Below are 25,643 nucleotides of genomic sequence, written 5' to 3'. Positions count from 1 at the left end.
GCAGCCTGGGAGGGCACGGGGCTGTCCCGGGGAAGAGCTGCTTCTCCCTGCTTTTTCATCTGCTTTGGTTTATTTTTCCTGGGTTTTTTTGTTTTGTTTTGTTTTTTCTTTAAATGTTTTCTATCAAGGGGTTAGGCCGGCAGCTCCGAAGCAAGCGGCGCATCGAGGCTGTAGCTCCATACGGTCTCTCTCCCCTATAGATCAAGGGCCAAACGTAGGCTGACAGGTCTCAGGGCTCTGCCTCCGCACCCAGCCCTGCTCCACAGCACCCCGAGTGGGATTGAACCCATCCCCGCTCAGTATCGCAAGGCTTCTTGGCTTTGCAAGGTTCCCTCATTAAATCGATACCTGCGAATTAAAAAAAAAAAAAAAAAAAAGGGTCCTAACTGCATTCTGGGCCCAGGTAAATGGTAACCGCAAAACGTTAGCGTTACAGCTGTGGCTTGGGCTGGCCTTAAAGCATGAATCAGCCCCAAATACATGGCCTGGACGCCAGAGTCTGGCGCGTCACCCAGACTTGGTACGTTTTACCCGCGTTTACACCGCCTGAGAGCGAAGGGTCCACTTGTGGAGCAGCACCCACAGGAGCCCAGTTCCTGCGACCCGGCCCCTGGAAATGCAATTACAAAAAGCATTAAATAAATAAATAAATAGCATTAAAATCCTGATGGTTTTACGAACAAATAAGCAAACCCCACTAAAGGACCCCATCCGCAGCAAGACCGGCGACCCCGCACGAGTCGCCTTTCTTTCCCTCTGCCTTTTGTTCCCGTCCAGCCTTTGTCTCCGCCGAGCGCAGGCAGCTCCCGGGGCCGGGGCTGCCGCCGGAGCAGCCGGTGCCCGGGCTTGGCAGGAGCAGGCAGCGCCGGTGCTGCCTCCGGGGCGCCCAGGGTGCCCTGCCTGCCTTCACCTTGCCCTCACCTTGCCTTCACCTTGCTCGGGGAGGGGGGGGGGTACGGAGCCAAATCACCCCCCCGCTCGCTGCCTGCTCCGTCCCGTGCCTTGCAGGCAGCTCCGCGTTTCGGGGGAGAACCCACGGCGTCGTTGCAATAGCCGATTTATTTAGTTACCTGGGGAAAAAAAAAAAAAAAAAAATAGCTTACGCTTCCTCTTGCTTCTGTGTGTCAGTCCCGATTACTTTCTTGTTTATTTGTTGGGTCGTTTTCGCTCGTCTCTTTGTTAAATACACCGAGTCATTTATCCAGCACCGCGCTCCGCGTTCGGACCCTTTATCAAGCATCGCTTAGCTGGCAGCGGGAGGAAATCTCCGTTCCTTGCTACATTTATTTTCCTTTTTGGATGATTTGACGGAGCAGGGGGTAAAAAAAAAAAAAAAAAATGCTCAGTGTGGTTTAAATAGCCTGGAAGTATTTCTGTGCAGAGGAAGAATCCCCATTTAGCGTTAAAGTTTCATGTTTCCTCCTCCGCAACTACAAACCCCAGAGCAGCAGCAAAGAAAGAAAGAAAGGGCTGTCGAACTGTGCGTGCAACCCGAAGTGCAATTATTTGTAGGGGATGCTGAGTGAAGGACGAGTGTAAATTTAAGGAGAGGGAAAGAATAACGGCCAGAAGGTAATACTAATAATAATAAAAAATCAAAATACCGAATGTAGCGTTTTAACATAATTTTGTCCAAATAAATTTCGCCCTCCCCGCATCAATGGGGGCTGCTGCACCACAGAGTTTGCAACTGCTCGGATTTCCCCTCGAGCCTGCGGCCGGCAGAAGGAGCCGGGATTTCGGGAGCGGCCTCGGCGGGGGAGGCTCCTTCCCCTTCCCAGCCGCGGCGATTTGCAGTTCGGAGTCGATCGGAACAATTTTGTCCCGGCGACCCCGCTGTCTAACCCTGTTTGCTGAGTTACGCCGGGTTTGCTGACAACTTCTACTTGAGTAAATTGTATTTAGACAACAATATATTTCATTCAGGTCTTTTGCAATGTCTGGACCAAGGTCAGTTTTATATTCTACTGAAATCATAAAGTGACACTTGAGATAAACAGAATGTTTACTCTCTCCATGTGAGCCGAAGCTGATATGTAAATTTATCCTTATTCTTTCATCAAATTTGCATTTACCCTCTTAGTCAAACACTACAGGGTTCCAAATCAAACAGCTTTAATGGTGGTCAACCCTTTATGACCGATTGCCATATCAGAGAGAAAGAAACGGCAATTTAGATTAAAATGAAAAGAGTAACACAACATAACGAGCGTCATCCGGTTTGCCATAATTGGATAAACTTTTCATAGGAGTGCCTGTGTTTGGATGCTCGGCTGCCCGGGAAGCAATTGCCGTATTCTCCCGGTGTTATTCTGGTCCCTTTATCTGCCCCGCACAGACCGTGCTCACCTGTCACTATTTTTTCCTTCTCATCAAACAAGCCAAGTGCCACTAAACAAATTCTGCCGCGGGTTTTTTGTTGGGTTTTTTTCTCTTCCCCCCCCCCTTTCTCTTACATTTCCATAAAAGAAGGGGACTTGATTCACTGCAACAGCCACCGGGCTCCCTGCTATCTGTAAGGCTCGGCTCAGGACGGAATAAACCGGGCAGGCTTGGCAGGGCAAACGGGGAACCCGCTTTCAGGTGCCGTTGGTTTTTAAGGCAGGATTACACCATGCCGGTAGGCAGCTTCTCTCCAGGAATCGCAAGCTGTGTGGTGTGAACGGGGCCTGACGCTACGGGGATGGGCTGGGGGCGGGCGGAGGGGGAAGAGGTTCGAGCGAGAACTTCTGAAAAGTCTGCCCGTAAAATAACAGACGGGAAAACACAGCCAAGGACGCAGAATGACAATAGAAATGCTCCAGAGAAAGAAGGGGGGGGGGGGAAAGGAAGGTATTTAGCACCTGAGCTAATTATGGGCATAAATATGGGGTTTATGAACCAAGAAGGGCGGTTTCTGAGCTCCGAACAGCCCACGGCGCTAAGCTGAGACCCCACAACTCGTTTCACAAGTGCCTTGGACCCGCGCTTTCCGAGGAGGAGGGTCACTATTAAACATGCACCCCCCAAAAAAGGTTTCGGTTTTTACTTTTTTTTTTTTTAATTTTTTTTTTCCCCCTCGCAGCTAACATTTCGGGGGGGTGCCAACATTTCGGCTGCCCTGAGGACCGAAAGAGCAGCGGGGTTCGGGGCCGCCGGGACGATGCGGTAAGGGCACCGTCCCCGACCGGCGCTCCCGGGACCGGGAAGGAAGGGCCTCATCCGGCACCGGAGCGGGCTGTGCCCAGCCGCAGCACCACCACCCCCTCCCTCGAACAAAACGACCACCAAAAAACCGAAAACAAATCACGAACCCACAACTGAGGCAGAGAAAGAGGAGAGGGAGAAAAAGAAAAGGGCTAAAAAAAAAAAAAAATAAAAAAGGACTAAAAAAAATTTAAAGGAAAAAAGCAGGAGGAGAAGGGGGGGAAAAAAAAAAAGAGGAGAGAATTTTCCTTTTCAGCGCGGCTGTCAAATGGATATCTTATAGTGGGAGGGCTGGGAGGGAACAGATATCTGCCTCTCTCCGGAGCCTGCAAGTATTTCTGCCATTCATGAAGCCAAGGGATGCCACACACATTCTGTTTGTTCAACATAAGCAAACAGATTGTAAACTGGCTGATAATTTTTGTACTGACAATGTCATTTACAGCTGTCAGCCTTTTGTCTGTCATGTTTGCTTTATTCAAATATGAACCAAGTGGACCTCCCTTCCACCGCTTTCTTCTGCATTAAAATCACATCAATTCCGTTCCATTCTGTCTTATCTAAAATTCATTGGAGGCCAATCACTTGGATGAATGCTTTGGGGTTTCCATGGAGGCAAGAAGTCTAGTGTGGACTTCAGGGGATTAGGAAGTTTCAGATTTAAAGCCTTGAAGTGCACGTTTCTTTCAGTTCTTTCTTTTGATTGCAGAGGAAGGGGAAGGGGAAAGGAAAAAAAAAAAAAAAAAAGAAAAAAATCAGGAAATTTCAAGATAATTTTATTTTTCGCAAGCGCCCCAGCACGAAGCAATCCCCCCCCCCGTTTCGGCGCATGTGCGTGCGCGCCTGGACGCGCTCAGCTGCTGAGCTTTTGCTTAAGCACAATTTATGGCCGTGATCTTTCCAGCTGAGCTAAAAGGAGTTTACTGTACCGGCATCTATTCCCCCCCAGCATCCTCAACAGGATGCCTGCCACCGGCTCCTATAATAAATTCAGGCCCGTCTTCAATTAGATTGATTTGGATCCAGCTGCTTCCCATGGTGCTGCCCGCAGGTCTGGAAGCATCTCCCTTTGTTAATAGAGGTCACGGCACTTTGTGTTAAATAATTCACGTCAGACTATCTGTCTGTCTGTCTGTCTGTCTGGGGGCAGCTGCAGATGTTGCCCGTTTGTGCGGAGGCTGCGAGCCCCACGCTCGCCCGCGCACGCACCTGTGTAATAGATAGCGGTACGCAGAGGATATTTATTTTATATTTGTTGCTCGAGCGCTGAGCTGATGTAAATTGGGAGGGAGCCAGCGCAAGCGGGATGAAGTTGTGTTGACTCGTCTTGGTTTGTTTTTTTTTTATCTTTGAGCCTTCTGATGTTATTTGGGGTTTGCAGGTTGGATTTTTGGTGCTGGGCACCGTTTTGGAGCTGGTTCTCCTGGGCTGTTGGGGAGCCAGACCCCTGCTGCTGGTCTCGAGCTAAGACAGCCAAGAGCGGAAGCAGCCAAATCACAAACTGTGCACGAATATCTTGGGTTTACGTATCGTGGGCCGAGAGGGAAAGCAGGTGTTTGCCCAGGGAAAGGCAAGGCTGGGGAGCACCTCTCCTGCACGCACCCCCCTCCTGGCTGTCCCACCAGGGAGAGCACGCAGGCGACAATTAAAGTCACCCTTTTCCCACCTTGCCTCGTCTTCCTTTCCCTACGCCCAGTGATTAAAAACCTCCAGTCAAACCTCAGAGAAAAAAGCCCCAAACTGGTTTGGTGAGTATGAAACCTTAAAAAAATGTGCCTTTTATTTACCTACCTGGCCCTGAAACTTGGTAAGTGCTCTTGAAGCACAGCTTGGAGCCCCCACCACCACGGCAGGGACACGGGCAGCCGGGCCGGGCGGCAGAGCCCAGCTTCCCGGCACAGCACTTGTCCCCCGAGGCACCCCAGCTCTCCTGGCAGCAGAGGTTGTCCTCCGAGCCCACCACCCACGACCTTCCCCCTCCTCCTCCCGCCAGCCCACGGGACAAACGTCGCCAGGTCAGTCTGGTGGAGGTTCCAGCCGGGTTCTGGGAGGGGATTGGGGAAGGCTGAAGGGTTTCCCTGTGCCTGTGGCTTCCTCGGAGCTCCGCAAAGTACATCTCAGGCGAAACGAGCGCTGCAGTGACCCTCCTCGCTGATGCAGATTGAACGGAGAATGTAAATGCCATATCTATCAATCCGGGCAGCTTGCTTCTCCTCCTCCACGCCTCCCTATAACCCCACTTACGCGTCAGCGCAGCGTTGGGTCAATAAAGCCTACACACACCTACAAACACACAACACACATCAACAAACAAACAGGCCCAAGCAAACAGGCAAACAAAAACTAATCAAGACTTTTCTCCCAGCATCCGGGAAGGAAAGGGAAGACCAGCGTTGCATTTATGATTTCTGCTTGTATGTGTGCCGAGCCGCCCGCGTACCAGGTGGCGGGATGTGCCCCGGCCGATATTAAAGGTCCTTTCGGGGATTTCTCACGGTCCTTGCCTGCAGCGGCTCCGTGCTCCACCACCCAGCCCTGGGCAGAGGTGATGCTCTAGCTGGCAGTGGGATCAGATGCTCTTCCCCATCGCATTTACAGTTTGCTCATTAACAAACCCATTCAGCTAAGGTTTATGAAAGGACCCCAGAGGGTGAGGCGGCGCGTGACAAACCCGCCCGCCCACGCAAACACCTTTCCACGCTGAAATTTCCAGGCCACAGCCGTGCTCAGAGGTGACGCGTCACATCAAGGGTAGGTCCCGCGAAACCGGGACGGGAGCTCCGGCACTCGCAGCATCAGGGCTTGCTTCAAGAGGACCGGCCCGCGGCAGCGGAAGAAACTTTAGAAGAGGTTGGAATAAATCAGCGCTGCAAGGCGGGGAGGCTTCATGGAAAAAGTCCCTGAGAGGTACTAAATATTCCCAAACTGCTTCTGGCTCGAGAGGTCCTTTCTGAAGGCTTGAGGGATATTTGGGAAGGAAACTTCGTGCGCTCACCCTCTGCCGAGGGCTGTCCCTGGAGCATCTGCCCGGGGTTGCTCTTGCAGGTGGGGTGGGCTGGGAGGGACCTCAGGCGTGATGCTCGTGGCACCCATCGGCTCTCTCACCCCGTGCTGCGGGGAAGGGACCTGGCGGGGGCAGGATTTTAGGTGCCCGGGTGCTCTGACCACTTTGAGCTCCTCGGGGCTATCGATAGGGAAGGTAGGGGCAGCAATAAAGTCCTCGTGAAGCTCCGGGTGAAGTCACGCCCGTCTCAGATGGGACCAAGGGTAACTCAGCTGTCAGGCTCTGTTCCAGGTCAAGACCACGAATAGCTGGGCTGGGGGAGGCAGGGCCCCCCCTCAGCATCGGCCCATCTCCAGGGGCGCAGCCGCAGAGACCAAGGCAGCACACCTTCCTCTGAACAAATCGTCCTAAAAATGAACCTGAACTTTGAGTCTAAATTCACTTTTTGCATTTGATGCCTCATATTTAGGAATTGTCATTACTGCCCCCTTTCCCCCCCCGCCCCCTTCGCCTCTTTTCCTTTCTGCAGCTCCTCAAGCTCAGGGAAACTTTGGAAATGACAGAGATTGTTCCCTTGTCACCCTGGTGCATTTAAACATTTGAAAATCCCGGCGATGGAGTTGCTGATGGGTTTTGTTCCCTTGCTGCTCTGGCTCATCTTCCTTTCAAGTTGGGGTCTTTTTTCAAAATTACAAAGGGAAAAAAAAGAAAAGGAAAAAGTGGGAAGGAGCTTTTCCCCATCATTTGTCTTACCGCGTATAATAGCGGAAAAGAATGGGGGGAGAAGAGAGGAAACTTTTCCTTTGTTTCAATAATGTCTCATTTCAATTTGAAACAAAACTCGATATGCGTGTGTGCTGCTTTATAAACTCCAAATCGGAGAGAAAATGCCAGAATGGAAATGTCACCCTCTGTGGATGTTAGCTGGAGAAAAAGCCGTTCAGCTGGGTCAATCTGAGCGTATAGGTTCGAAGGCGGTGGCCGAGGTATTTCTCCTAGCACAGATTGCTCTGGTTTCTCTGGTTCAGGAAACCACGAAATTCTGTTGCTCCGGTACAACTCGCTGCTCAAATATCATCTCTTTGGAAAACTGTATTTTGTACCAATGGTACCGTTTTATTGATAATCTTTGTTTTCCGACAAGCCGTTGGGATGCTGCTCAGCAGAGCAGCGCTAGGCGCCTGTGCCTGTGCCTCTGGGACCTCCTCATCTCCATCTCCTGCTCACGGTCTGCTCCAGCGTGCGGGATGGGGTGGCCGTGGTGGGAGCGGGCCAATAACATCAATGGGATTCGGGATTGCTGGGGGGGATGCCATGTGCTCCAACACGCCCCAAAAAACTGGCTCCGAGGGCTCTTGCGACCAGCACGGAGCTCGGTAAGACCCTGCCCTGGCTTTGATGGGCTTTAGGTCAAGACTTCACGCTGGTAACGCGTCTTCTCGTCATCCTGCCTGCCCAGATTTAAAAGCCTGTCCTCCACTTCAGGTCTTGGAAAGCCTTGGCTTCACTTCTGCAGCAGCTCAGCCTTGGGGAGGGGAAGGGAGATCTCTGAGCCTTTGAGGAAACCACTGGGTGATTGACGGCTTTCACCCGCCTGGCTCCTTGATGGCCGTGAGTGATCCCACAACCGCAGACTTACAAAATCACCCCAAAATAAAGTTTACTTTCTTTTTTTTTAGTAGGGTTTTTTGGGTTCCCCCCCCCCCCGCCTTTCTTTTCTTTCTTATTTTTCTTTCTTATTTCTTTCTTTTCCAAACAAAACCCCAGCAAACCCTGCTTGGCCGCCAGGCCGGGCTGAGGGCTCAGCCACATGCCGTACAATGCCGGCCGTACAATCCAGCCCCACAATTCCTGTCCACTCCTGGGATATTTACGACATATCCCACAGTTGTCATGTCAACACGACAAGCGAGGGCGGCCTTAAATCAAGCTGTCAAGGGGCCAGAACAGTACCGCTATGCAAAATCACGCCGCTGACTGACACCAGGCATTGCATCTGTCATTTCGGGAGGTTTGCGGCTGCTCCCTTGCTGGGTTTGGGTTGGTCCTCTGGAAGAGGAGTAGGGCAGGGGAAGAATATCAATGAGACGGTGAAGATGGCCTCTTTTTTAAAGAAAAAAAAAAATTAAAAAAAAAAAAGGGAAAACTAGAGTCCGTTGGAGTGCCAGGTGGTTATTTTTCCTTTGGGTGGGATTTGTTGCGAGCTCTGTGCTGCGTGTGCTCCCAGAATGAGCGCGGCCCCGTCGATAATTCTGCTGGTGAGCCTGGAAGACGTTTACCACCAGCCACCGCAACGTCTTCACTGAATCCACGCGCCTTGGACAGCCGCAGAAGGAAGCTCCTCTTCATCCTCACCCTGCCCAAAGCAATCTTCCTCCCTCACGCCTGAATTTTGTCAAGCGGTTATGAAAAAGCACGTTTTTATTGTAGCCAGCCGGCTTCCCCGAGGAAAAGGAGCAAATACGCCGATTCGCAGGGCGGCCGCCCGTCGGTCCCCGTAATAACTCTGGAGGCAGTAGGGCTCTCGCGTACATCGCGCTCCTTCGAGTTTTGTGCAAATCCATTAGCGGGCTGGAGGAGGGGTTTGCCGGGGAGCGGAGGAGAAGCTGCACCGGGGAGAGCATCCCCACCGCGGGAGGAGCCAGGAGCTGGTTCCAGGGAGAAGACTAGTTCTCTATACGCTCGTACAATTTATTTTTAATTTTTTTTTTTTTTTGATGAAAAGAAGAAATGCCGCCTGCATTTCAAGCCCCCCTGCCCCAAAAGAAAAGACTATTTGGGCAAAATAGTTCATGAATGTTTCTGAAGCGCAAAGTTTAAGGGGGAGGTCACAAGTTTGTTCACTACGTGATGGCATCTAAACCCCTTCTGCGTTCACCTAGCGTGAGACACGCCGCATTTTTCAACGCTGGAAATGTATAGTCAGGCCTTTAACCAAGCTAAGCTTGAACGTTTGAAGACAGATTTTCCAACACATATAAAAGCGCCTGCACAGGTTAGGTTACCCGTGACTATTTATTCCCATTCTGCTCACTGCGATGCCCTTTCACTCAGAGGGTGCTCACACCCTGAAACACTTTACCATACCCCTGAGCCCTGCGCGTGCCCACGTGCTGCGCTGGACCAGGGCGCCAGCCTACCCCAAAACCTCTGCTTTAGTACAAGACTTGCCCAGAGCGACCGATTATTCCATCGTTCCGCATGTTTTGCTCCACAGCATCGCTAGGAAAGCGGACGGTGACCCAGGCGGGCAGGAGTTTTGTTTTCACCAGTGCTACGACCTCTTACAAGCTCGTCGCCGCTTTGCGGCAGCGCTCGCCCCCTTCCCCGCAGCTTCGCGTTCGCTTATTAAACCGTGGGCAAGCCGAGGAAATCGGCCTGGGCCGTAATTTGCACCATTAGCAGAAGTGATAAACCCAGCGGTGGGGGGGGGGGGGGGAGAGCGGGGACAGACGGAAAGGTGTAAAGCAATTAGGGATCCTGCCAGCAGCCCTCTCCCTTCTGGCTGCTCCGGGGCGGGGGGGGAGCACAGGGCTGACCGCCGCTGCAGCCCCGAGGGCCAGCGAGGGCAGAAGTGGGTCCCCAGCGCTTCGGTCAGCCTTCGCGTCGCGCCTGGCTTGGCTTTCGCCGCCGTGCCGCTGATAAACAGATGGCTCCACAGGCCATTACAGCTTGGGGTGACTATTTTGCGAGCATGCAAATGATATTGCTGTGTTGCATAGCGCGGTTATTTACTGCTAATTGCTGAGCTGTCGATCATTATTATATTCTGCGGTGACAGGGTTTGTATTTGCATAGTTTAAGCTATCCATCCTATCTAAAATTAGCATGTGGCTTTTTTTTTTTTTTAATAAAAAAAAAAAGTTATCAGTGCTAAAAGCAACCATCACCGAATTGACTGGGGTAAAATATCTCGGGGCTTTTTTGTATGCGTACACCGACACTTATCTGCGAGGAGGGTGAAACCCAGCGCGATCTGACTGTGAAGTTTGCAAACGACATCCCACCCCAGGGTCTGCATCGCATTTCCCTTTGTGTCCTGGCTAAGGGCACGGAGAGGATCACAGACCCCATCCTCGCGCTGTTTACTTTGGGAACAATCAGTAATGTATGAATAATAATGCCACCCTCTGACCATGACTAATTGAATTGCAGCATGCTGCGGAGGCAGGCAGAAAGCTTTGCTCCCCGCTAGTCTATCAGCGTTGGTTTTCAAGTAGCAGCAGACAATGATTGATGCTGATGTGCTTTCAAACGAGTCGCCTTAAACACCTAACGCTAGCACGGATGGACCTGCAGCTCGAGCCCCTGTTAAACGTGAGCCGGGATTTATCCGTTTATTTATCTATTCTGCTACAAGTCCTTCTGGAGGACAGCTTTTCCCCTCGGACAAGGTCCCCTTCACAGGATAACGAAGCCTGGGCGATCAGGGCCGGCTTTCCGCAGGCATGGGAGGAAAGGTGGGGTGGCATCGCCGCCCCTTCCCAGCGGAGAGCTGCCCGCAGTCCGGCAGCGCCAGCCCCGAGCATCCTTCAGCCACGCTGGGAGCAGGGGGAGCGGGGAAGGAGCGTGAATTTTGCTTTAATATCTGTCTGTCTGTCTGTCTACCAGAGACGCTGAGAAAGCAGTTAGCTCAGAAATACAGAGGTGAAACCGGGACGGATGGAAAAAGCCAACCGCGGCCGTTCCAGCCGCTTGGCACAAAAGGAGCATCCAGGACTCCAACCTTCCGGCTCAGCGCCGAGGGTACCCGAGATGCTACCTGGGGGCTCTCCGCCCTGGGAACCCCCAAAAGAGTGCCCAGGAGAGCGCGGGAGGGGACCTCCGCTTGGAGCATCGCTGTGCTGGAGGTGGCATTTCCCCTTCAGCTCAACGAAAAAAAAAAAAAAGAAAAAAGAAAAAAAAAATCCTCCTTTCTCCATCCCAGACTGGCTCCAACACAACGCACGAATACTGCCAAGAGCAGCAAGGCGAGCCGTAGCAGAGCCCATCTCCCGAGGGCACACGGGGCCCCGGGCAGCCTCAGAGGACACGGGCGGGACGTGCATCACGGCGGCAACTCCCGAGCCTGCGGCTGTGGCCCCCAGCGTCTTAGTTTGGGGTCCCGCCCCAGGCCCACGGGGCCTGAAAAAGGAGGATTTGAGCCCAGGGCGGCTGGCCCCGGCACGCTCTCCAAGTTGGCTCCCTCGCCACGCTGGCGAGGCAAATGTCCAGGCTCGGCCCCGTGCGGGCAGGATATTCTATTTGATTAAAAGAAGGACGGGAAGTCCATTAAATCCTTTCTTTAGCAATACGATTAAGTGAAACGTTAGTGATTTATTTTCTCCTTCTGTATTTGGGTTTTCAGGCCCTGGGTGCCAGCCGCCGGGGTCGGCTCCAAATCTCGAGCGCTGGCCTTGTTTAGGAGTCAACAAAAGCCGTGTTTAACAACCCAAAGCCAAACGGAAATCCGTACTTTGGACCAACTCTAACGATGCCTCCTCGGCGGGATAACAAGTCTTGTGTCAAAACCTTTTGCTAAGCTTCACCTCAAAGTTGGGGTTGTTTTTTTTTTTTCCCAACCTTTTTTTTTTTGGCCGTTGCCGCACAGAAAGCATTGAATGGCAGCCGGCGGCACGGGCACGGCCGCTCGCCCCCAGCCCCGCTGCGGCGTTACCATCTCGGCATCCTTATGCCTCAGGGTACCCCGCCAGCAGACCGGCTCCGCGCAGGCTCCTGCACGCACCCGGGGCAAAACCCTGGGAGAAAAGAGCTTTTTTTTTTTTTTTTCCCCCTCCCGGAGAAGGGGGATGAGGGAAAGATGCTCTGGGACGTGGAAGATAAGTTCAGGCGGTTGCTGGAGCATCCCAGCGCGGGAACATCCCGGGGCCGGGGTCCCTGACGCCTCGGGGGAGCCGGGGATGCAGAGCATCTCCATCCCAACGGGGCTATGCCAAGATCTGCCCTTTGCATTGGAATAAGTGGGTTTCCCCCCCCTTCCCCGAGCAGGTGACGCGTTTCGGGCCACGAGGAGCAGCGCCCGGGCAGGGGGCTCGGTCCCCGCAGCAGCATCGCCGCGAAACTCGGCGCGGCGAGGCCCTCGCGTCGCCCGCACTATATGTACACTTGGTCAGGCTGTGTAAACTTTGACATGTGGATGTCAATCTTTCTCATATTTGCAGATGGCTTTATCAGAGCGTGATTAGTTTCTAGAACAAATTTGAGCAAAAGAAAACATTACCTACAGTATGTAAGCCAACAGACCAGCTAGTTTTCAGATTTGTCTATTTACATGGGCACTGGGTGTTTTGCTAAGGCTCTCTAAAAGTGATGGTAATTGAACAGTGCCAGTGTGTTAGTGGAAGCTGATGAGTTGTAAAGGTTTTATAAACAACCACGGTGGATTTGGCTATAGCCTTTCGAGTAATGTTTGTTAATCTCGCCGAGCAAGTGTGCACCTAACGCAATGTAAATACTCCCGAATTTGGAGGTGTCAATAGTGTAACTTTTACTGTTTGTAAAATCATTCTCTGATATCATCAGTAAGTTTACCAAACGTCCCGTGGCCAAATATAATAAAAGCTTAAGGAAGCGCTTGCAGAGGAATAGGGGAAAACATGTTTGCTGTTTTTATTTCCGCTGCCTGTTTGTTAAAGGATCGCAAAGAAAATGGGACCCCCGCTAATAAATACAGTCGTTATCCCTATATATTCGGAAGCATCCGTGGGGCTTCCCGGTCACTGCACGGAGAGGGCGGTGCGTTCGGAAGGCTGGGGGTGACGTGCCAGACCCGCTCCCGCTTTTCCAGGGGAATCCCCGGGCAAGGCGCGCTCCTGATGAAGCCGTCTCTGCCGGTCTCCGCTCGCTCGGCGATCGCGTTATCCAAACGCGGTCCCGGCTTTGCCAGGTGGGAGCCACAGCCGCGCAACGCCGCCACGACCGCAGCGCCAGGGAAATACCGATATTTTATCCAAAAATGGCATTAACCACTAGAGGGCCCAAAAATTGTGCAGAGCAAGTCGCCCGCGGCGGGGAGATGCGCTTTCGGAAGGTCTTTTCCCTCTGTGGGGAAGTAACTCTGGTTTTCCTCTTTTTTTCTTTTTTTTTTTGCTAATAAAAAGGGGTCTGGAAAGGAGAAGCGCGGCGCGCGCGCGAGGAGCCGGCACCGGGGGTTAATAAACAGCCCCCGTGGCTGGAAGTATTGATGGCAGAGGGAGATGAAATGGCTGTGACATTTAAAGGAGGAATTTGTGAACCACAAATATGAGCATGACTGACACAGCATGGCAGCACATAAAATCAATACAAATAACCTAAACCTTAATACCTTGATCCTGGGGAAGAGCATCGCATTACCGGGGACTCGGAGGAGCGGCAGCCGCCCCGGCCGGGTGCTATCGACTGTCTCGCGCGGGGGCAATGACAATTAGGATGCTCTTTAGGAGGGAGGCTTTCCCTTCGCTCCCCCCCCACCCCGATCTTCGGGGTGAAAGGCAGAAGAGGAGACGGCGGCGGCAGGACCCAAGGGCTCCCTTTGCTCTTGCTTCTCCCCCCCCCCCCGAAACGCGGGGCTCGTTGGTTCGGTTCAATATATCAGGGCAGATTTTCAAAGGAGATCATCTCCCGCTTCATTCCGTAAGCGGAGGGGCCCCGGGGGAAAGATGGGTCTTGGGGAAGGAGAGGCTCGATGCCCCTCCAGGCGTTAGAAACACTCTTGGAAAAACCAGAGCTCAGGCGGTACCCGAGGCTCCTCGTACCCGCGAGCAGCCCCGCTGGGTTCTGCAGAGCTACGGTGCTGCCGGGGGTATTTCCAGCTCTCCATGGGTCTGGCCACCCCCGTCACCGGGACCATCTCCCCGCAAGCCACCCCGCTGCTCTGCCGCTGGCCAGGGCTGGGCAAACCTCTGCCGTGCTCCTCATCCTCAGCGCAGAGCGGCGAGGTCCGAATCCTGCTCGCCCTGCACAAACTCTTCCTGACTTTTCGGGACCCCGAGGGACAAAACCCCTGAGGACGTGCTGAGCCCCAGGGCTGTGCACCCTGCGGAGGGTCCACGGGCAGGAGAGCGGGGGGACGGAGGAGCACGAGCCCTGCGCAGCGCAGCCTCCCCGGCGCTGGGAACCACCGCCAACCACCACGCCGACGGCCGGGTAGAAGACGGAGGCAGTGAAAAGGTGAAAGCAGCCATCATCCTCCGAGCTGTGTTTGTTAATGTGTGTACAGAGGAACTCTGTTTGTTTGTAGGTCCTTAGTAGAAGTGTGTCTAATGTTGACTTTTTGAGTCTAATATTGTTTGAATTTTCTATCACGAGCCTAAGCCACGCTACCCGAGTGCTCTTTCCCTCCCATGTTTGTACGTTCATTACCTTTTAAAAAACATCCCGGAGTAGCAAAAGAGCCGAGCGGGTCTCCCGGCCACCCCCCTGACCCCCCCAAGCATCGGTGGGCTCACCGCCCCAGCACGGCTTGGGCTTGCGCTAGCCACCGCTGCCGCAGCCGTTGCCGTCCCAGGCTGAACGTGGGGCTCCTGCCGGGTTTAACCTGCGCCCAGCTGCAGGCAGGGACCCTGCCCGCGCGCTGCCGGCATGGGGCTTGTCCCCCCACGGGGTTCAGCCCGGGCCAGGGCCACGCTTGTTTTCAGAGTCAACAGAAAACACGCTGTTCTAGCCAATTCTCCGCTAATCTTAAAGTAAATACGGAGCTCGGGCACATCTCTTATCCATCCCCACAGCTCTTTTAAGGTAAAAGTTTACCGTGCCCCCCCGATATCGCGATGGCTGGGGGAATATTCCGGCCCTCAAATCCGCTGTGATACACCCCCTCGGCTCTGCAGTTCTTCTGCAAAATTAGGAAACGCAGCCCCGTGCGGAGGCAAAACTCCTCATCGCTGCGAAAAAGCTGCCAGGGCGCAGGAGGACCCTTCTGCGGGGCACCCGCCGCCCCATCCCGCTCCCGAGAGTTGAGTTTCCTTCGGAAATGCTTTGCTGCTGACAACCAGCGCTCGGAAAGGACCCCGCGAAACTAATGCCCGGTGATGGAATGACCTTTAAAAGGACATAATTACAAATAATCCTGGATGGGGGTAATTTTTACTTCCCTCCTGGGTTTTGAGGATGACAAAAAAAAAGGGGGGGGGGGGGAAATAAAGCTTACTTTTCTTTGGGTGAATGGGAGAAGCTCATTGCAGAATGAGACGACTCTGGAAACTGGCATTTTAAAACAAGCAAAGTATGACAAAAAACCCCCGAGAAGTGCAATAATCTCTACAGTCACAGCCGCCCCTGCAACTCCTGCACCGCACATCGGTGCGAGAACGCCGCGGCGGCCCGAAGAAAAACTGCCGCCAGGTTTGCACCGTCTTTCGCTGCCAGGGAGAAAACATCTATTGCAAAAAACGGGGAGCGAGGGACCCCCCAGGGGAGGACGCAGCAGGGGTGAACCCGGTCACCGGCTGTGCCGCGGGCCCACCGATGCCGGAGCCCCCTCCCAGGGCAGGACCTGGGGCCACAAACGCACCCGGTGCCGGTGGTGCCGCTGTGCCGGGGAAGCCCTGCATCCCCCCCGTCACCTGCGTGCAAACATCTACAGGGGGAAAAAAATATATAGGGACAGCGCGGTTCCCAAACATTCAACTATGTATTCCAAAAAGAAAGCAAGGTTTGCGTAAAAGTGGGAAAAAAATCAGCATTTCAAGCCGTTTCCATCGCTCGACCTCGCCACCGCTACCCCGTATTTAACCAGCCAAACGATGCCTAGGCAAGAACCCGGCAAGCCAAGAGATACCTGGTGTCGCAGGGCCCGTCCCCCCCCAAACTGGGGCACCCGCAGCTCCTGCGCCCCCCGAGCTGCTGCCCCCAGCCCCGAGCGCTTCTTGGCCCCAAAAATCCCGGCCACCCGAAAGCCAGCACAGCCCCTGCCGAGGAAGGGGCGGCAGCGTTATTTTTATGCGGCCCTCCGCGCTCTGGCATCAGGATTTTAACAGCGCGAACGTGTCTCACCGGGTCGGGGATGAGGCACGGTCGATAATACCTCCCGTGCAAGGCAATGGAAGGGAAAAAACCCAAGACAATGGGAATATAGGGATATTTCTTTTTTTTTTTTGTGCCACACAACAAAAGCTGCTGCCTGTAAATTACCGTTGTGACTAAGAGCCTAAAGCAGGTGCTTAGAGAGCAGCTGTCACATAAAAGCCAATATTTAAAGCCATTATGTTTACATTACAATTATATTTACCTTTATCGTCTTCTGGGCATTATTAATTTCCTCCATTATCACCCGGTTTAACATTTTATTCTACGTAACGAGGCTTTTACCCCTTGGTGGGGTCCCGAATCGCTCCCCACCGCCGCCTCGGCAGGGAAGGCGCGGGAGCAGGCGCCCGGGATAAGCGTTTTGTGGCGGCTCCATCGCTCCCGGGGCGGCGGGATGCGGCGATGCCGGCACAGGCTGCCCACGCGCGGGGGTCACGGCAGCGAGACAGTAAGGGGACTGCTGTGGCGGCCAGGTTTTTGGCCAGGAACCCCTTTGAAGCTGCCGGGCACCAATATTGATGCCAATGTGACCCCCACGGGGACTCGTCCCAGCCCCCACGAGCTGCCGGAGCCAAAAACTGCAAATGCCTTGATCCCGCTTACAGAGCAGGGATGGATAAAAGCATCTGTGCGCGCATACATACACACAAAAAAAAAAAAACCCCTCACCACAAAACCTGAAATTTTTTCGGCCATTGAAGGCGAGTTTTAGAAGGGCAAGCGAAGGCTTTGTCGGCCCCCGCGGTTCCCGGGCAGAGGGCTGTGTGGCGAGGGCACGGACACCCGTGCCACAGCACGCCGGGGCTGGGGAACCCAAGTTTGTTAGGGTGGATTCTTTTTCTTCTTGAACTGTCGTCTTTCATCTTTCAAGCAGAGAATTTATTGGCTTGCTCTGCCATCCCAGATTATTGAAAACCCCAGCTTTTTTTTTTTTTTTTTTCCCCCCTCTCTCCATGGGAAGAACAATCCTTAGTGAAGGAGAAAGTATCTTAGGAACAAGCCAAATGGGTAGGAAGGGAGGGAAAAACCCCTCTCCCAAGCTGATGTGAGCCGAAATCCAGGTCCCCCAGCCCGGCACGAAGCCACCAGCAGCCCCAGGAGCAGGACTTGGTGGTGGCACTTCACAGAGGGGCATTTTCCCCGTCCTTCCCAGGCACGCAGGGCCTCCGGGACCTCATCCGGCACCGCATTTTCCCGTGCACGCACCACTTAGCCGCCGGGTAATCCCATTAACCTCCTAACGAAGGGCCCGGAGGGGAAGGTGACCCGCGTCTGGCTGTTTGGTGGGATGGAGGGGATGCAGCAGGACCCGGCTCCACAGGGATGCCTCCCCTCCGCCGGGCCGGGCCGAGTGCTGGGGGTGCGAGGGAAGAGAGGGCTCGCACCCCCCCTCCCCGGTGCCTACGTGTCTGAGCTCAGCCCCACGGCGGGGGACCGGGGGGACCCATCCCCTGGCGATGAGGCGGCAACGCCTGGCTCCCCTGCTTCACCACGCTGCAGGGATGGGATTCGGGAGGGGGGAGAAAAAAAAAAAAAATCAGCACCCCAGTGAAAACCCACCCCTTAGCATGCTGTGCTCAGGCAGCCCCGGCCAGAAACCCCACGAGGACGTTAAATAGTCCCAAAGCACCAAAATTGGCTGCTTTGCGACGGGGGCCCAGCCCGCTGCAGCCAGCTTCACACCAAACACCGGCTCAGCCGGGAGCGGGGGCCCCGCGGGACTGTGCGGGCGACTCTAAATGCACGGTGTAAGTACAGTATATCTCCGTTAAATTATGGGCACTCAGATTAGCATGTCCTTGTCCTTGCTCTGATAAAGGAGCCCAGGGGCTGGGTTAAATTATAGGAGCAAATCGAGCCTTCTTTTGATTCTGACCCTATAGACACAAGAGTCCCAGAGGGTCCCAGTTTTCTTCTGCCCACTTGCCTTTATTTATTGCTAATTTCCCCTACTACAATAAACACGTCCAGGGTCATCTGATCCCCATACTGTTGGTGTTTTGTAGACGACATAAACCATGATCGGCCGGCGGCATTCCTGCTCCCTGGTTGCCGCGAACCAACAGAAAGTCCTTTATGAACTGGATGGGGAGACAGAGGGTGTCAGAAGGAGCAGGGGCTGCTGAATGGATGGCATTTCTTTCTCCCTTTTCAGAGGCCTCCCTGAATAGATTTGTTACGGGACAGCTCGGACTGGGAACGGGGCAGGACGGAGCCGGGAGGAGTATGGAAATACCCGGCAAGAGGCCGGCTAGCTTTATAGGTCTGAAAAAACAAAAAAAACCCCGAAAAACAAAACAAAACAAAAAAAAAAATCCCCAAACCCACGCGTGTTTGGAAACGGGGGGGCTTGCAGGCGGCCGGCGTGGTTGTGGGTGTTTAACCGGGTGGGAGAACCTCCCCTGGGAAGGTTTTTATCGCGGCAGGTGGGGACGGGATACCTGTGAGCCAGGGCACGCCGGCTCCCGGCACGCAAAACCCCGCAGCCCCGGCAGCCACCGTCCCCTTGCCTTCAGGGCTGGATTTCTTTGGCTACCAAAAAAAAAAAAGTAAAAGTTATAGTTTGCACCCTTTTCCCCTTTCACGGGCTGGGGGAGGCTAGGAAATGATTGCACGAGGTGATTTCTTGCAGAGGGTTACTACTTGCGAAATAACCAGCCAGCGACGCTCTCAAAGCGTGTTTCGGAACACTGCGAAACCAGTTTTCTCTCCCCCAAACGGCAAGTAAATCAACTCGAAAAACCCCACCCGAACAAACGGAGCGCTTACTCGGAGCTCCGGGTTTGACGTTTTCAGCTTGCCTAAATGACTTAGGAGCATAAGTCCCGGTGGCTTTCGGGGCTCCTAGGGAACCAATTTTAAAGGATATTTACATGCCAGGATGGCCAGTATCCAGGGAGCATTTCCAGCATACCCCGCTAAGGCGCGAGAAGCCCTTTAAAAATCGGGCCCCTCACCCACTTTTTAGAGTGAAACCTGGGTGCCCAGAAGAACCTGGGTGTTTTATTGACATTTTCTCCTGTGATAAGTTAAAGTGGGGCGGGTTTTTTTTTTTTTTGGTTTTGGGGGCTTTTTAAGCAAAAGGCCTCTTGGTTTAGAGAGCAACATCCCCTGACTGAAACACCAGGAGATTTGGAAAAACCAGGAGACTCGAGGGAATTTAAAAAAAAAAATAAAATAAAAATTAAAACCAGCAGCCTGTTTCCAGTGAAGACGCTTCGGTGCAGCTTCATCCGCTCGGTTTTGGGTTGCCTTTGCCCTTGAGACCGACAGACTCATTGCTAACGCGTTCTTGGCCCTCGCGCGGGTGTCTGCGAGCACTGTCGGGGTCACCCCTCGCTCTCCTCCCTGCGGCTCGGGTCCCGCTGGGATGCGCTTGCCCAGCCTGGTTTGGAAGCCCAGCACCACGGGCCACCTGGGAGGAGGATTTTTGGGATCCAGGTGCTAGGGGTAAAGGCGCGTTTATGCAACCGCGGCTCGAATTCACTCGAACATCACCCAGGAGGGTCGAAAGTTCATAGAGCCAACGCCAACACCATCGAGTTTTGTTTCCTGCTCAGGAAAGCGGGTGAAGGAAAGAGCCCAGGAGAAACAAGAAAGAGGAGAGAAATCCAATAAACGCGGGGGTGAGAAGGGAGAGGGGCAGGCGGTGAGAAAAGCAAACAAGGGCTGCAACAAAAGGAGGAGAAAGGGAACGAGAAGCACAGAAAGCAAGAGGACGACAGGTTAGGAGGAGCCGGAGGGGCGGGCGAGGGGCACGGGGCTGCTCGCACAAGCATCTGAAAAGCGGCAGCCCGTACGTGGCAACAACGTCCCGGCGGCATTTGGAAGCGTTTGCTGACGCTTTTGCCACCGTGAGCCTGGTTTTAGCGGGTGCCACCGCCCCGCCGTCAGCTCTGCTGAGCCCTGGGGCGGCCAGCACAGACCCGTGGCCCCGGGGTGCCGAGGACGGGTCCGTTCCCGTTCCCCTTCCCTGGGTCTTGACACGGTCTCCCTGCAGCAGCTCTTAAGGAACACGACGTGCAGATGGGAAGGGGTGCCGTTTCGGCCAGTCTTGCTCCTTTTTTTTTTTTTTTTTTTTTTTTTTTTGCATGAACTACTAACCTCATCGCTTCCCACCACCTGCATCCTTCACGCTCCCCGCTCCTCCCACCCACGCACAGGCTGGACCTCGGCAAGGTGCGGGACATCTACCCCGCTCCTCTCCACACGCAGCGAGAACTTTGCCGCAGCAACGTCACGTTCCCAGCATCGCTGGCGGCGGGGAGAAGCTCCGTGCTTCCTCCCTCGCCGCCCCCTCACCGGCACGGTGTCCCTTTTTTGTGCCTCCTCCTGGCACAGACACCGGCTGCTTCTCAGGTTTACCGGGGGTGGGATGGTTCATCAGGAGAGGAGAGCATGTCCCAGCACGCGTGCGGGCTTTGACGAGGCGCTCGTACGTGGGCATGTGCACCTCGGAGGTGGAACAAAGGCTTTACGGCTCTCACGTCGCCGAGCCCTGCCAGTGGCCTTCCCTGCGCTCTCCGGCGACCTTGGATCTTTATTGTTCCTGGGAATGGACCCTTTATAGGCTCCAGATGGAAAGTGTAAAATTAATAACCCCTGGTTGGCAAACACCCATATGTTTTCCACCTTCTCCCGAGATACAAGTTGTTTATAGTGACATTTATTTAATGCAAATTAACATATAAATGAAGATACATGGCTCTTCCTAGAGACCTGCAGAAACTGCTTCGCACTGGTGTTAAAGCCCATCGTGTCTAACGATATAACCGAGGGGAGGGGGCTACAAAATAAATCAAAACGTTTCGCTGGGCCAAGCCCCTGGGTTGCAATCCCCCCCAAAACAAACACCCCCTGCCACCACCCCAGACCTGCCCGGGGCAGCAGCCGGGGTGCACCAGGACCATGCTGCACAGGAGCAAATGAAAGATGGGATTTTATTTTATTTTTTTTTTTTTTTTAAAAAAAGCTTATTACTAACTTTTCTTCCATCTTCAAGAGACCACAGCAACTTGTTTACCAGAACCTAAATCCTGGCCTAAAGCTGCAAGACAGATAGTTTTGTTGCCTGATTTTTCAGAAAAAAAAACCCCAAACCCAAACAAACCCAGCACCTCCAAATCTGTAGGAGAGGTTTCCTTTGAAATAACCTCGGCTTTTCTTTGCCTTCTTTCCAGGCAGGAGGAATTTCGCCAGCCTCCTGCGAGGGCCCTTTTCTTTAACAATATATACCAAGCCAGCCTAGGAGGTGCTAATTGCTTTTTATCTAAATGGACTGTTTCTCCCCACGCCACCAGCGAGCGCTTTTGGTGGTGGAAGGAATACAATGCTTTATCAAGGAGCGAGATACATGCGTACAAAGGGTGTTTGCTTGCAGGAGGTTAAAGATACCGCACAAAGCGAGGGGACCCTGTTAACTAGTGATGGATGAACCACCAAAAGAAGAAAAGCCTGAAAGCCGTGAGCAGATAAGACCTTATCTGAGCCCGTGGGTACCTCCTGGAGGTGCGGCCACGGTGGATTTCTGAGGTCTCGGCCCAAAGCAGAAGGCTTGGTGGACCTGGGGATGACCGCCTGGGAACGGGGGTGGCATCAGGTTGGGCTGCCCTGCAGACCAAGGCGCCTGGCTGGGTTCGTGACCGCTTTGGGTGATGGACGTGGTCTCTGCGAGTCGTTTGGGCGCCTTGGGGCGTTTTAGTCCTCTGCTGCCTGCCCGTGGTGATGTTCTCCTCTCGAAGCAGTGAGAAAAGGGCTTGGAGAAAGGCGGGGGACCAGCCGGTGGCGGGGGGTGAGCCTGGCACAGCAACGTGGTAAGAAAAACCCGAGTTCCATCCCATTTGTCCGTCAATGACCTTAGTTAAACCAGTGCAAGTTTCTTCATTCAGAGCCAGCCTAAGCCTTTAAAAACTGTTGACTTTCCAGAAAAGCAGGAAGCGGGTAAACACGGCAATTGGCCGCTCTTTCTACTGCCCACATGTCACCATAAGGCAGGGGAAAAAAGAAATTCTATTAGGCTTTTATTTAACATGAATTTGAATGTATTCCAGGTCACTGATCACATAAGCAATCATGATATGGGTAATAAAGAAGTTCCTACCATACCTTTATTTGCTTTCTACCTGTAATAAATCTTTATCACACACCGTGCTGATTGCAACAGTATCGCTTCCTTTTTCTACCCCCCTTTTTTCTTTTCTTTTTACAGAGCAGTGAAAAAAAATGAAAAAAAAAAACCAAACCCCACAACTCTGTACATCTGCGAGCACAGCCCAAACCCTCTGCTTTGCTGCGCTGCCGAACGGCTGGGGCTGGGACAGCGCCCTGGCTCACGGTTATTTCCCAAAAAGCTGCTGACGGGGGCGGGCAGGGATGTTGCAACACCCGGGGTGACTTCCCCGCGGGTCCTTCAGCCGGACCGTGACAACCCCGCACGGGTTGCGGAGCTCAGCGTGCCTCATCCTCTGCCCATCCCTGCCTGCCTCCGGACCCGCTCCAGTTTCTCCATGCCCTCTCCGGGCCACGGATCCCGGGATGAGGCAGAACATCCCACCCCCGGGTCGGGCAGGTACCGACACACCCGGGCAAGTCCTTTCACATGCGTTGGGAAGCGAAAGCCAGCCGCACGTTCCCCCAGCTCTGCCTGTGCTGGAAACCGAGCGCGGCTTGGCTGGACCACGCTTTGCATCACTTCTCCATGTCCTCCCAAGGACCGGCTTTGCAAAGAGTCATCCTTGTCCCGAACGAGCCAGGTAGAGACGCGTCCAAACCCGGAAAGCCCCCGGGAATCTCCCCAGCTGGGGACAGAGACCAAGCGCCCTTAGTGCCCGCAAGCAGATAAACTATCATGGGACAAAGCCAAGAAAATCCCACCCAGAGGGCCTGTAGTCACGGGGAACCCAAGAAGAGAGTGGTGATATTTAGAACTGTATCAGCAACCATTCTACGGGAAGGAAAATTTGGGTCTGCTTCACCTTTGCACAATGCTGGGAAATATTAACCTGCAACCTTTCTTAGGAGGCGACGACTAAAATGGTTTTATGAAAGATCCAAGTGGTGATGCTACGCTGGAGCGGCCCAAGGCACCCCAGACCCAAGCTTCTCTCTTCCCTTCCTGCAGGCCAGAAGCAGCAGGTCTAAGGGAAATCTAGTCAGACTTTCAGAGCCTGTCTGATGAAGAGGAAGATTTATGGAGGGAAGAGAACCTGGCACCTCGGTAAAAAAAAACCTGAGAAAAAGAAACTGAGCAAAAGCTGTGTTCGACACCTAGCCACCAGATCCACTGTAACTGCTGCTGGAATAAAGAGGAATAAAAATATATAGGAAAAAATTCCAAACTAGAAAATAAATCGGAGACTAGAAAAGAAATCAGAGACTGCAGCTGTTTAGCTTAGAGAGGAGGCAAAGGAAGGGTTAAACTCTACCTGTGCGCGCGCTACAGATGGCAAACCAGAGATTTATCTCTGGCCTCTCCGAACATACAGACGGGGGGCACTGGCTGGCACTGGGGGGAGTGAGGCTGTAGTGGGTAAAAGGAAGCGTTCGGGGGGGGGGTCCCACCGGGATACTACCTGTAAAATTCCTTTCTATGAATTCTATCCTCAATCCAAAAACCGACTGCAGTTCATAAAGCGCCAGACATTGCTTTCACTAAGCAAGCATCCGCCGTCTCGTTAGCAACAACTAGATTTCCCAAACTAAGGAAAAACTCTTCAAAAACCACGCAAAGAACTCAAAAGCCAGTATGACAAGCCACTCCTGTAGATTCTTTTTACTTTTTTTTTTTTTTTGCTGGAAAGCAAAAGTTCCAACACCGAAAGATTTGGTTCGAGAAGAGAACTGCTTTTAAGCTCCTCCTTCAACGGCCACGTGAAGCCCTGGCTCGACTTCCAGGTGGGGAAGGCTCGCCGGGGTGGGGGGAAGCTCTTGGCAGGAGACCCCACCACGGACGGCACCGGCTCCGTTTTCCCCAGGGGTGGGACGTGCCCCAGCACCCCTGGCTGTGATAGACCCCCGAGATCTGGGGTGTCTCGAGGGGCCGACACCTCTGCACACAGTTTTCCCACTCTGCGTCACCGTTCCGAACCCCTTGGGCGAACACAACCCGAGCAGTTTCCCACTCTTCCCAGCATCACGCTTTCCGGATCCCGTTCTCCCTCGGCCCCTCGTGCTTAATCTGTCTCGTTTGGATGATTTGCATCCAAATCTCCCCAATTTTGTCCTTTCGTTCTCGAGCACGCAATGTTAGTTCCTGCTAACACAAGGGCATCAATCGCCTTCATCTTTTCCTATTTAATGATATTTATCCATCATCGCATGGGAGAGAAATTGGCTGCAGCTCAATTTGGCAAAATAAATTGGTACCAGTTCAAGCATAATCTCACTAAATACACAGATTTTAATTTCCCCCCTAAGTGAACTATGCTGCATCTGCAATCGTTGTCCTTGGTACAAAATCTGGACACTGGTTTCAAACTCCTGCATTTTTCACTGCTCGTAGAAATCCACTTTGGGATTAAACTTTCCCGCTCGGTGCCGTCGGGCGTTTGACCTGCAACGCTATCGCAAGGGCAGGTTTGCAGACGCGCGGTCGCTCTGCCGGACCCTCCCGACGATGCCATCCAGTAGTTGAACCACGGTAACTTTTTTTTTTCCTGCTTATACAACTTTAATCCACTTTACATTAAGTGACTTCATCCGAGGCAAGGGATGCTACCACCACGCTTGCCGCGGGCTACCACCGGTCTCACGGATGCTTACGGGACCTTGCCGGGCTCGCTGGGCGTTTGCGGCCAAAAGGCTCACACGCAAGCCCGAAGCAAACTCTTGGACCTTGCGGATTGGAATCCTCCACCCTTTGGGGGGGAGTTAATCCCATTTTGGGGAGGTTCGACCTTTTTCTTCACAATGATAAAATTGAGGGAGCGCGGCCTCGCCGCCCCGTGGCGTTTGGCAGCCCCCCCCGGAGCCGAAGCCCGAGGGGGTCCGCGGGAGCCCGGGGCGGTGTGGATTATTGCAGGTCCCCTCCCGCCGTTAGCTGGACGCTTTACTCCTCCTTCAAGGGCCCGGAGAGGAGGCAGCATTTAAATTCAATAGCACAGCTCGGGTACGATTTCACCCCTGTTGCTGTTGTTAATTGCCCGAGTATCAGGCAGGCTGATATAGCGATTATTTGTAGACATTTATACCATCCCGGGCCTTCGTTTTTATAACTTTATTTCATTTTCTGCTTGTTTACTCAAAGTACCTTTATCATCGCACGCTGATAGTCTGTTCTTTATTGCCCCAGCGTGATTGCAAGGAGTCTAAGCATAGTGCAATAACACACATATATAAATATTTGAACAGGAAAAGAAAGTCTGTCTGATTTGCGCTATGGAAGGAATAAATTAAAACAAATAATACCACTAGAGGGACCTTCACTCTGAACGGCGGCACCGGGGAG

At 53.3% G+C, this 25,643-nt stretch overlaps 1 protein-coding gene across 16 annotated transcripts in view; it reads right to left on the bottom strand.

Moving 5' to 3' along the window:
- LOC129205056 (putative uncharacterized protein DDB_G0277255) overlaps positions 1-25,643 on the bottom strand; it is a 64,432-nt gene that overhangs the window by 16,827 nt on the left and 21,962 nt on the right. For 10 of the 16 annotated variants that reach the window (XR_008576585.1, XR_008576572.1, XR_008576582.1 and 7 more), the window contains exons 2-3: positions 1,104-1,291; positions 544-610 (exon numbers count right to left, since the gene is read on the bottom strand). The exons of 1 other annotated variant lie outside the window; for it this stretch is intronic. The gene's annotated coding sequence lies outside the window, so the exon portion shown is untranslated. Of the gene's footprint in view, positions 1-531; positions 611-921; positions 1,071-1,103; positions 1,292-25,643 lie in introns of all 16 variants that reach the window. 5 more of the 16 variants (XR_008576573.1, XR_008576578.1, XR_008576576.1 and 2 more) reach the window with 4 other exon arrangements.

This window comes from Grus americana, chromosome 3 (assembly GCF_028858705.1).
Source record: "Grus americana isolate bGruAme1 chromosome 3, bGruAme1.mat, whole genome shotgun sequence".
NCBI classification, from domain to species: Eukaryota; Metazoa; Chordata; class Aves; order Gruiformes; family Gruidae; genus Grus; species Grus americana.
Note: the sequence above shows the minus strand (reverse complement) of the source record. Positions and strands in the feature narration are given on the sequence as shown.